Consider the following 12,393-nt stretch of genomic DNA (forward strand, 5'->3'; position numbering starts at 1 on the left):
AATAAATTTTCTTTTACGTATAAAATCTTGGCAATTGTTACTTTCTGAAAACCTCTTTTAGTATTCCATGAGAATTTAAAAACGAGATTCCTTTTCACAGAATTTAGGAGTAATTTAGCAGCAATTGTTGGTATAATTTGCAGTATACCTACCAATAATTTAAACAGGGCATATTATGCAAAATTTTAATTTTTCATGTTTTTACACTCATTTGGGTTTCTCCTGCTAACAGTCCAAAGGTTTAAAAAGCACCCAGCCGTTTTTATGGCAATAAATTTGTTTTTTGGTGTCTGGAAAATGAATCGTTTCAAAAATCTTCTGAATGTAGCATCACAAATCAGCAGGCACTGCCCGTTACCTAGCAACCCCAGCATGTTTGATCAGGTAGCTTTATTGGTGTGTGTGCTGTACAATGGCTGCTGGAAAAGACAAGTGTTTTGTTGTTGACTTACCATCCAGAAACCACTTACTGCATTCAGGTTGGTTGTGCAGGAGGCTCTGCTAATGCTTTTCATATATGTATATTTGCTAGTTGCATATTTGTGTCCAGACACTTGAATGTGCAAGTTTAAATGTTGAGTTGGGGAGCGTGGCCAGCAATTTATTTGGATTTAATGTGACTGAGCAGACTAAAATCCCATTAACCAGGAATGATTTTGCCATATACCTATCCCAAGCTATTCAAGGAAGCATAGGTCACATTTTATAAATCAGCCAGCAACATTTCTTCAAATGTTCACCTAACAATACAATCACAAATTCGACTTGAATTGGTACAGGAAAAGATTTTATACCAAAACAGTTCCACCAGATGCAAAAAGTACTAAATTTACACCAAGAAAGTGTGGCAACCTGGGGGGTGGATGGATTTTCTTTTTTTTATGAAACCCAAATGTAAGATGTTAAAGTTAATATGGGATACTGACAACGCCACCTGGAATAACTCCAGGAAAATAAAATAGTAAGGACACAGGTAAGTTCTACTGGAAATGAGACAGGATTCAAATAGTTTTACAAAAGTTTATTAAACACTATACGTCTTTTGTTTAAAAAGAATCACAATAATCTGCAATTGAATGGTTAAAACAGTGAATGCATTTTTAATTCAATTGATTATAAAATATTTTAATTTTCAAAAGGAAACTGAGGCTTACCAGTGAGGGGGGGGAAGTGGTGAGAAAAGGAGCAACGTCCAGTGAAGAAAAGGGATCACCCTGGACACTACAAAAACACAGCAAACAAAAAAAAGAAGGTGCTCCAACAAAACACACAAAACAAGACACCGCCACCAGGGGTCACCACTGCCACCACAGAAGCCTCAGTCCCTAAAAGAAAGGCAAAAATGAAACGATATGAGTAAAACAGTGGTACAATAGCGCTACAATATTGCACTTTTTCCGGATGGTAGTGTCATCAATGCTCCCGGCAGCAGGGGGAAAGTCCAGATAGGTCCTTTTAAGAATTTCTTTATAGGCAAAACAGTTCTTCATAGGCAAAACAGTTCTTCATAGGCAAAACAGTTCTTAATAGGCAAAACAGCAGCCAGTGTCAAATCCAGTGTTATGGTGGTCAAAGACTCATCAGGAAACTAAAAAAATAGAGCAGATCATCAATACAACTGCTGATGAAAACTAGTATTTATGATAGCCGCTTACCTGTTACATTACCAGGCTGCCAAATAAACGGAGTCACAATTCCGCCTATGCAGCGCAGCTGTAACAAAATGCTGTGTGAAGGCTTTATTTATATAGGGTGGATGTTATCTAGCCACGCTAGCCCTTACCTTCCCAGCACCAAGCAAACAAACGAACAGATTGGTCCAGGTTTTGGAGGAGCAGCAAAAGAAGCTAAACAGAGCAGACCAAACTACATTAATGACTAAGATTAAAGCTAACAAACAAAGAAACAGCCACGCTTACCCAGTACAGTTCAGCAGACACAGGAACCAAAATGATACGACGTCATGACGCAAGCAGCTTCATGGCAGGTGGATACCTGCTTATATGCAGCAGCCGAAATTGACCTTAAAGTGGCAGCGTACCACTACAAATGTTTCAATAGACTGGCCTTTTTTTCATAACTTATACGGCGCTCAAACTCACTGCTCATAAATGAAGATCAAGTCCTTCCTGATCATCCACAGTATCACCAGGATCTTAAGCCTGACAGATGGTTTACAATGTAAATATATTAGCCCAGTCAATGAGGATGAAGTGCTAAAAGTGCCGCTGGCAGCACATGCTCAGAAACACACACACACACGCACACACACTGCCCTCTGGATGCTGCTGCACCCACTTTACCCATGCTTGTGCCACTGCAGCAGAGCAGAGCTGAGATGATGTGTCGATGGCTGCTGCAGAATTCCATCAGCCAGACAAGAGCACCACACTCACAGCAGCTCCCCTGCCAGCATCCGCCATCATCCTGTTGAATAATGCAGCGCTGGCTCTGCTCCTTCTGGCTCACTCTGTCATTCTGTCGGTGCATGAGCTGCAGAAGCCTCCACCACAGCAGCAACATCAAGGACCCTGGTGATGGCACCGACATGCTGATTGCATGGGGATCGGTCTTCCAGAGGTAAATGATACAAACGGTGTGAATGTGGGCTATAAAGAATCCCAAGGCAGAGGATAACAGAGATCACAGGATCAATAGCAAAGTTATCAAACGCATTTCATCTGCATTCCTGCTATAACAGTACTGCCACATCACATTTGCAACTGATGTGCTTATACATGCTTACTCCTTTATGTCAGTGTAAAATTCTTTTTTTGAAACAGAATGAACTTCATTATGGAGCTGTAAAGAAGCCTTTGCCAATAAAAGACAAAATTAAATTGGGTATACATAGAATACTGAGCATCTCCAGGAGAAAAAGTTTAAAATAAAACAGGGGTTTCAGCTGCTGTTAAGACCTCAGGCTTTTAATTGGTGTACATTTTCTTGAGACATCAGTAAATTTTGTATTTGAAGAATCTTTGCAGTTTTTAACAAGTAGGTCACTTGACTTCCACGGCACATCTTCTGTAAATAATTCACAGTCCACTCTGATGTGATTCTTCAACATCGTAAATCGTCTAGACATGTTTTTTTCTGAAATGGCCTGTTCTTTCTCTACCATAAAAATGAACTAGAGAGTAAAACTTATTTAGATTTTTTTACTCTGTGGGTTTTTAAAGGGAAGCTTCAATGATGGGTAGATTCTATCATTTATGACAGTAGTTTTAAAACAAGCAAAATATTTAGATTAGAATTTAAAGTTGCTTGTGATGTTCACCAGAGAACAGTTATGATGATATGTTTACATGGAAATGATATTGACAGTTATCTGAATTAGGGGTGCACTGATTTACTGAGCAGCCAATTTATGTGTGCCAATTTCCTTAATTTCAGGAGATTGGTGATCAGTCGATACATGTGAAGCAGATTTCATCTACCTTATCTTATCTACCTCAGTAAAGGTCTAAAAAAATCAGCCTCTGTCCTCTTCTGCTCTGCAGTGAGAGGTTTGACCGACAGACTGGACCCCCAGGTGATATCTGTATGTCCGCAGTTAACAATAGCCACTCCACTGTTACCAACTCAGCCACTGTCTTGCTATATTTAGTGACATTTCAGACAAATAAATTGGTATTGGAATCGGCAGATCAGGCTTTTTAAAGATTTGTAATTGGCCAGAAAATCGCAATTGGTGCACCACTAATCTAAATTCAACTAACCCATCCATCAGTGATCTTCTCCCTAATCTGGGAGTGGGTTATGGGGCAGCAGTTGAAGCAGATAGGCCCAGCTTCCCTCCCCCTGGCCCCTTGGGTCAAGTCCTGAGGAAATTCCAAGGAAACGACACAAAGACCTCAGATGAAGATACTGAGCACAACTTCAGAAATGGGTTAGTGACAGATTTTAGTGGCTTTAAGGATTTTTTTCATACTTTTGGAGCGGTTTCTGGTCCGCTTGCATCTCCATACAGACCAGGGTTCACTTTAACCAACCTGACAGGTTTTTTAGATGGACCAGTGTTTGGTTTTTTGGCCTGGATCAGAAGTTGTAACTTCCCCAAAACAAAGCCAACAGCACAGGGCTGTTGTGAATGAGTCCCTCCAGAATGTCCTGGGTCCAGTGGGCATCACACCATTGAAGTGGAAAACAAAATATGATGTCATGTAATTTCCCTTCTGCCCCCAATTATTATTTCTAAAGTTTTGCATGTGATCACTTTTATATGCAGAGAAAATGGGGACCAGAGGATAGTTTCCCAAGACAATGTAACACAATATCTCTTTTTTTATTTGTTGTAAAAACCAGCATATTTTCTGTAGGCAAAAGACAACATATGTCTATCACTTTGTGATGAACAAACTGAGCAGATGTTATTGTTAAGTGTACACTAAAAGCCCTTTTTGCAAATCACAGGTGATGCTTGGTTTGTTTTTGATGTTACAATGGCAGACCTGCTCATAATTGAGACGTCTGCATTCTGACGATAAAGCAGTTTCCAGTGCTGATGTCTCCAATAAAGATAAAACATTCAGGCATCGCTGGCGTTTCAATCAGGAGCAATTTGATCATTAGGGTAATCATCAGCTGAGTTGTGGATCATTAACTATTTCATGCTGTGCAAATATCAATGAAAAAGCCCTTTCTGATGGGTCGTCGTCTCTGCAAACTGTGATTTTCTGTCATGTCCAGTATGCTAGTGGGAAATTCAGCTTTGATTTAGCCCAGACTGATTAGCAAATGTCCTTAATTTCATTAAAAGTCAATTAGTAGTCTGAGTAAAGAGATCCTGAGCATTTAAAGTAGGCTTAGAAAAAGAAAAACAGTTTATGTTATTGTGAAGGCCTCCCTAATGCATTAAATATTTCAGTTAAAAGATTCACAGAGGTGCTGCCAGTCATACAAACACACAAGAAACAGAAGACAGACACCAAAGGCAGTCATCGCTTCATGCTGCGGACGTCGCCAAAAAATACCCTCACAACTGTCATCTTTGTCATCTTGCCAGATGGGGGGACTTGCAGCGCCCTGTTCCTTTGCTGCTTCCATTTCCCTTTCAGCCTCGGGGGCTGGGAGCATCAGCACTGTGTCACCTCACAGGCGGGTTGAAGCTTTGTAGCCTGAGCTTTTATGTACATCTACACAGAGAGAACTTTTAGAAAATGTATGATTTTACTGTGGAAACAATAACCACAAACTGGCAAGGAGAAAGTAGTTTTGTCCACTGGGTGTAACACAGATTTGATGGAGCTTATAACACTTCCTATGCTAATTAGCCACAATGCTATGGTAGTTGACAAGCAGAGTGGAAAACATCAACAGTAGTGGTCTGCCATACACTTCTGGACTTTCAAAAGAGAACAAGAACTTATTGGAGAACAACAAGAGCAGACTCCCGTCAGAGAATGTCAAATCTTCAGGCAACTTTGCTTTCTTCTGTTGAGAATCTTTTCTAATGCACATTGAGATTTCATAGTCAATAATACCGATTACCCACATTTCCTGTGACAAAATCCTTCACTGCTCACAATCCAAATGGATATTAGCAAGTCTGATGAGCTCCCTTTCTTCTTCTGTCTGAAAGTGGTAGTGTAGCTGCTGCGCGCCCTTCTGATGGAGCTGATTCACATCCTTACCAGCTCTGTGTTTCGTACAAAACAGTTCAACATGAAAACCGTTTCCCGCCAAACAGTTTACAGTGCACTACAGAGTACACAGTCACAAAAAATGTACCGGTACCTCTATGTAGACAGGTCCACCAAACGACCTCCGCGGAGTGAAGGCAACCACGGCAACTGCTATGGTTAAACCACAGAGAGAGTAAAAAGGTATGAATGGTTTTGAGTTGATCACCTGTTGAGGTTGTTTTACCTTTGTTAACCTTTGCTGTGGCTCATTAAAGCTGCTGTAATTTCTGACCGTTCAACAAACACCAAACTTGGACTAATTACCTGGTTCTTTTGTGAATATGCAAAAGAACTACGGTAGAGAACATCAATGCTGATGTCTCCAATAAAAATAAAACATTCAGTCATCGCTGTCCTCAAATAAAACAAATATATTTCATTAAGTATTTAAACAAATGAATCCTACCGCAACAATTATATGAGATTAAATTGTCTAATATTAAAAAAAAAATGCTTGGTGTTCTCTGGCATCTTTCTTTGAGCACAGAGTCTGAGAGGCCTTTCCTCCATCAAACATGTTATTTATTTTCGCCTCTTATTTAGTGGAAATATTGATGTTGATGAGACTTTCTCCAAAATGATAACCCTTTTCAACCTTTATAGCTAAACTGCTGAAAATGAGGAGCTGACTTTCACAAATGACACTGAAATAAAATCCAGTCCAACATCTGGTTTGAGGTGATTCCTCTGGATCCTGTTGGAGGAAAAATATCCCAACATGATGTGGCTTTAACTTAACAGTTCTCTTTGGTTCCACCTGCCAATCTGCAATTTTTCATATAGAGGTCATCAAACCAAATTTCAGGTCTACCTTAACTGATTGCAACCAGTAAACCAGTAACCTCCTCTCAGTGTCAGAATCTCACTGAGGAAGAAACTCCTTTAGGGTTTTTTTCTATCACTTTAATATGTCTGCTATAACTGATGTATATTGGCATATAAAATAAGTCAATAGAGTCACATGTACAATTTTTATATGTTGGTGTCATGTGGTAGATCTCAGTAGGCTGGTGAGAGAAAAAGTAGATCTTGGTCTTTCATGAGTTTGGGCAGCCCTGCCCAGACTTTACAGCCAGGAATTAGATATTGCTGTTGTTCTATGCTTTTGGTGTTGGAGTGGGCTAGGTCATATTTGGGCATAAATTGGACTGAGATGAGCCTGTCTGGCTCCGAAACCTTCAAAACAATTCCTCCACAGTGATGTAAAAGATTCAGAGTACAGTTACTATGGCGTTACTGGCCAACGTTGTGTGCACAAATGAGGAATTTGACTTTGGCTTTGCAAATGTCATAAACACTTCACAGATTTGGATAGGCTGTTTCCCTTTAAAAGAGAAAATTATATTTTTGTGTTCACATTTCTGTTGGATATTAAAACTTATTTGATAATCTGAAACATTAAAGTGACAAAAGGAAAAACAATAAACCCTTTAAGAGGCACAATTCTTTTTCACCACATCATTTATGACACTATTAATCACATACATTTTACTTTAAATTGAGATCTAATCATTTTTGTGAAGCGATAAGTACACTTCTTAAAATTAAAGATATTCTGGGCAACAACTACTAAAACATTTTTTATGGTTCACCCTGAGTTTGTTGGACCTCCTTCTTCCACTAACTTTTATTGGACTTTAATTCACGCTGTTCAGGATTTCTGAGAATATGTGTCTTTAGAAAGAAAACACTCCAAAATCTTGTTTTTAACAATCTTCTCACATCTATTAAAAACCACTGTAGCCATGACTTTAGTTTGATTCTTTAATACAAGAAAGAACTATGTTACATATTTAAAGAGGACATTTAGCCTCCAGAGAGTTTAAAGCTTGTGTTCTTCTGTAATACACAATTTTAGTAAAGCATCAGTGAAAACAGTAAAATATCCCTGAAAACTCAGAGTTTATCGATCGTTCATGTAAAATTCACAGCTGCTGGTGGTCCAGACACTAAAGGGAAAAAAGAAGTATTAGTGGACGTCTACTCTCCTGGAGCTGTGATTGTATATCAATAATCTGCATGAGTTCATTTCATATCTTTATACATTTTAACATGCAGATGTTCATTTGTTCTCGTCTTTACAGGCAAACTCTGAATTAGTTTGTTTTGGAATTTTTATAATTTATATTACCAGCCGTGAAAATACATTTTAGTTAGTCTAACTATTTCAGAGTTGACTTATTGTGCTGCACATTCATCATTTATGGCTACAATTGCATCAATTATCTGGAACGTGAAAACTCAGAACATGTATTTTACTTTTCTTTTCTTTCCCATCTCACACCTTTGGGAGCTGTTGAAAAATGAGGGAATATTCCTGCCAGCTCTGTGATCAAGGTCGATGGATGGAAGTAAGAAAATGATCACCCAGACTGTGAGGAGGCAGAGACTTGTGTTTGTGTTTAAACACCTCTGCTTGTACTAAATATGCAGGAAACTGACATTTTTAGGCTTATTTAAAAGTAGTAATAAATAATATGTCACCTTACGTGTTCAAGGAGATATGTAGGATTCCTGGAGTCTGAACTAGCCTGGCCTTCATTTATCTATGCAAAGAGTTATGGATTCAACACGTTGGAATAACAATTTTTTATGAACTATTTGATGCTGAGAGAGCTCTAGTGGAGCCAGCTGAAGATTGTCTGGAAAAAAAACCCAAAAAACAACAAAACAGAACTATAGTCCGTCTACTACTTCCTGTCATCTACTTTGTAGTTTCCACCAATAGTCACATCAGGCTGTTGATCAATTGACTTGTATGTTTCCATTGCAGTTTTGCAAAAATACATCTATCCTGATGCTGGATTAGGATGATAGATGAAAACATCTCATCCCAAAAACTTTACCAAAAACGTGAGTTTTTTTCAAATGTCTTTCCATTAAGCAAATTTATTTTTGCAATTTAAATTTTTAATTTTATGGTTCATGAAAACACAGCTAGTGCTACGAGAGTAAAATGGGACAGTGAGTTAAAATTTGTGGTCAAGGAACAGAGTGTGAAGCTGGGTCCAATGAAATGCTGTCAGATTTTAAAAAGAGGACAATAAAGTAGGAACCAGCCAGGAAGCAGACTAGACACTGGAGACAGTCGTTATGTACAGACACAAAACCAGACATGGCTCTATTTGTAACACCTTATTGCTCAGAGGTAGAAAAAAAAAATTGAAGCCATAAAAAAAGAGCTGGAGTATCATCCACAGAACGCAGCGTTGAATCCGTCTGATCTTTTCTGGACCGACTTCAATTAGATTCTCATTTCAGAATGATAAACTTGAGTATAATCTTTGGCCAAATACCCACAAAATATTGTTGGGTCAAAAATCAAAATTCTAACCATCGAGTATACTGTAAGGACGTGGTGTAAACAAATATATTTTAGGGGTTTTTCTCCTAGATTGTTTTGATACCGGATTTCCAAAATGGATCATAGAGAGCAATATAATATATTTCCCATTTCTCTGCAAAATGGCATTAAAGTTTTGAAGCTACACTACAGCACTATGGACTAAGCAAACAAAGGAGGTCACTCAGAGTTCACAATAATAAAAACATGAGAAGAGGGTGAATGACAGTTCTGGAGATTCAGGTAAATCTAAATATTTTAAAACATCATCAAAAAGTGAATTTGCTCTAAGAATCCATCCAGTCATTTCCTGGCCTGGAATCAAACCAGCTGCTTGTTCTGCATGTTGCTTCATCCAGACGGTCTGGACCCTCAGCGATGGAGGAACCATTACTTCCTGGAGGCATGGCCTCTGTTCAAGTTGTTTGACTGTGACGTATATAATACACCACTTCATTTACCAGAAATTTCCTTGGGCAAAATTGCCAGATATAAACAACAACATGCATTGTGTCTGTATCTCGTTAATTTGGGCTTGGAACCAATGAGTTCATAAAAAAAGGAACAATCCATTGATGATAGTATCACTTAACTGAATAGATGTTGTAGATGCAATATAGTAATAAGGTACAATCTTGCATCTACAGCATCTTTTAGGTAAAGTGATACTATTCACAATGATCAACTCAAAAAGTAGAAAGAAAGAAGAAATGAGGAGCAACATGTTGGGGAAACAACTCTATGGCAGTTGGAGATAGCAAAGCCTCAGCAGGGGAGTCGTTCCTAACTCTGTAGAGTGCTTTGCTTTTATTAGCGTGTCAGTTTTTAAAGAATATGCTTAAGAGCTGTGAAAACAGCTAACACACAAAGCAATGATTATGCCAGAGTTTTTCAGGCCACGGCTGCTGAACAATGCTGTGCAATGTTCACTGTTTATTACTCCCAATTTTAGCTCATACTTATAATAGCTGACAGCAAAACACAACAAAGGCTAAAAAAGGCTAATCTCAGACAGATGGGACATAAATGAATAATGCACTAATGTATAATAAATTTGTTTTTCTGCTCTTTTAATTTAGTTGAGCTGATTATTGCAGTTAAGAAAAATGAACGCAATTCGAATAAATAAGGCATTGTATTTATTTTATCTCCAATATGTTTCTCTTAAAGATAAGAGATACTTTATTTCAATATTCTTTTGTTGTGTGAAATACCACACTTGTGAGAGTTTGATGTTTAATTTTAATGTATTTTAATTATAAAAAAGACACCTAATTTTAATTTTAATGTTTAATTTTAAGTTTAATTTCAGCTGCTGAAGCATGCAATGTTTTTGGTACCTAAATTGTGGTTGATATAATTTGCTTTTTTATATATATACTTTTAAAGCCTTTATTTTACTGGGATACAAAACATTGAGATTAAAGCCTCTTCTTCAAGGTAATTCTGGCCCAGAGGCAGCAACAAATAAAACACAAAAAATGACAAAATCAAAAAATGACAAGTAGAAAATTTAAATTTTAGGCATCATGATTCACAGAGCAACTATTATGATCTGTAGAGCAACTATTGCCCATTACCTGCTGGAATAAAACTAAAGCTCTCCTGGACAAAGACTTTGAACAGACAGAAAAAGAATTAAAATAGCTTTCAATGGCTTTCTTTTATCCAAGTCATGGTATTTTTCTTTTTTAAATATTGAGGGGAGAAAAAAGCAGAGGAAAAACAAGACTGACAGTAAAACTAATCCACAGAGGAACGTCTCCACAGGTTTAAATTCACCTGTTAATATCACAAGCTAAAGAACCGACAGTCACTTGTTGAAGAAAACACTTTCTTAAAAATCTAGTGTGTACCTCCAGCACAATTTTCATTATTACAATTTTTAAATCCACAATAAGCTGCTTGGACTTCTTTCAAATCACACAAAGTGTCATTCATTGCTACAAAATGGCACCTGAGAAGTTGAGGAAAACAGGGTCATTGTGACAGAGCAGCTGTCACTTGATGGAAAGTTCAGAAGTTCAATCCAAACGTCATCTGAATGTCACCCAGAGCCCCACGTTTTATACATGGTAGGTCTTTAAATTTACAAGACCTTGTTTGTATATTAAAAAGCTCAAAAACCTTTTTTCTTTTTATGCGTAATTATAGATATTTTTCTATGAGGAGAAGTGATATGGACGTTATGAAGCCTAGCTGAACCTATTGGGGACTAAGTGCTCCTTCACAATAGGACAATTCAATTCTATTTCAAGCACGTGATAATGTTGCTTTTAATGTTTAAAGTGTCCAGGCAAGAACAGTTTTTTCTTCAATGCGTCATTCTGTGGTTTTGGAACCATTACTTTCTGCTCATGCACTCATCGTTTTAACCAGCAGGGCCATTAGCTGCTGCAAACATTAAGCTTTTTTATCTCAAACAACTCGCATCAAGGAAAACCTTTAACAGTTAGAGCAATTGTTACATTTCAGATTTTTCTTTTCTAACAATGGTTCGCTATGGCTTTGAATGGTTCTTTTCTTCAGGTCTACAATAGACCAGCCGGTCATCAGGCATCCAGGTAGCCATCAAGCCATTGTTCGATAATCGCTGTAAATTTGCTAGAAAGTAATCGCAAAACAGACATTTCAAAAATAAAGTGGCAACTGAAGATACTTTTTGATTTTGAAATGTCGTAAAAATCAGAATGGCGTTGTTTTCTACAGCTGTTGTGTGTGTTGAATGTTTTATTGTTTTAATCTCTCTTCCAAAGAGAAGACCAGGTTAAAGCTAGCTGCTAGCTACTCAAGGTCGTCATCTTTGTGCATCGAGAACAGAGTGGTAGTACTGAATGTTAAAAAATACATTTGGCACTTTTAAAAGTTTTTCTCTGATTGTCCCAGTGAAACATTTGCTTGTGAACAGCTTTTTTTTTCTTGCATCTGAACCAGATATGTTGGTGTCTTTTTTAATTTTTAAAGTCAAATGTTTTGTTATCAATTCCATGACATATTTGTCAGGTATTACTGAAGGTTAGAAATCCAACCTGTACTGCTTGTCCTTAGACCTAAAACTACACAAGTATTTAAACATTCTTTCACTTTCTTAAAATTGTGTTGTCTTTAATATTTTATCACATCGTTCACAACTTCTCCTGTTCCTTGGCAGGATTGGTAGAAAGCATGCATAATCAGAAGCTTTTTCTTGCACATTACTCCATTTAAGGTGTAAAAGTTTACCTTTTATTCCAAGAGACAGAGCTAGTTTACATGTAAGAATATACATTATGGGAATAAAGTAGAACGTTCTTTTTGCAGTCACCTTGTGGTCGCAAGCATGTATTACAGTCGGATAACCACAAAGTGTTAAAATCAAATAAT

At 37.6% G+C, this 12,393-nt stretch overlaps 1 long non-coding RNA gene across 1 annotated transcript; it reads right to left on the reverse strand.

The window, feature by feature from the left end:
- Positions 1-854: 854 nt before the first annotated feature.
- On the reverse strand, positions 855-1,980 carry LOC122842461. The gene is made up of 3 exons (XR_006372558.1): positions 1,920-1,980; positions 1,784-1,847; positions 855-1,713 (listed from the first exon to the last, which is right to left on the reverse strand). It is a non-coding gene; the product is annotated as an uncharacterized LOC122842461 (long non-coding RNA).
- Positions 1,981-12,393: the final 10,413 nt, after the last annotated feature.

Source organism: Gambusia affinis, linkage group LG13, assembly GCF_019740435.1.
Source record: "Gambusia affinis linkage group LG13, SWU_Gaff_1.0, whole genome shotgun sequence".
Taxonomy (NCBI): Eukaryota; Metazoa; Chordata; class Actinopteri; order Cyprinodontiformes; family Poeciliidae; genus Gambusia; species Gambusia affinis.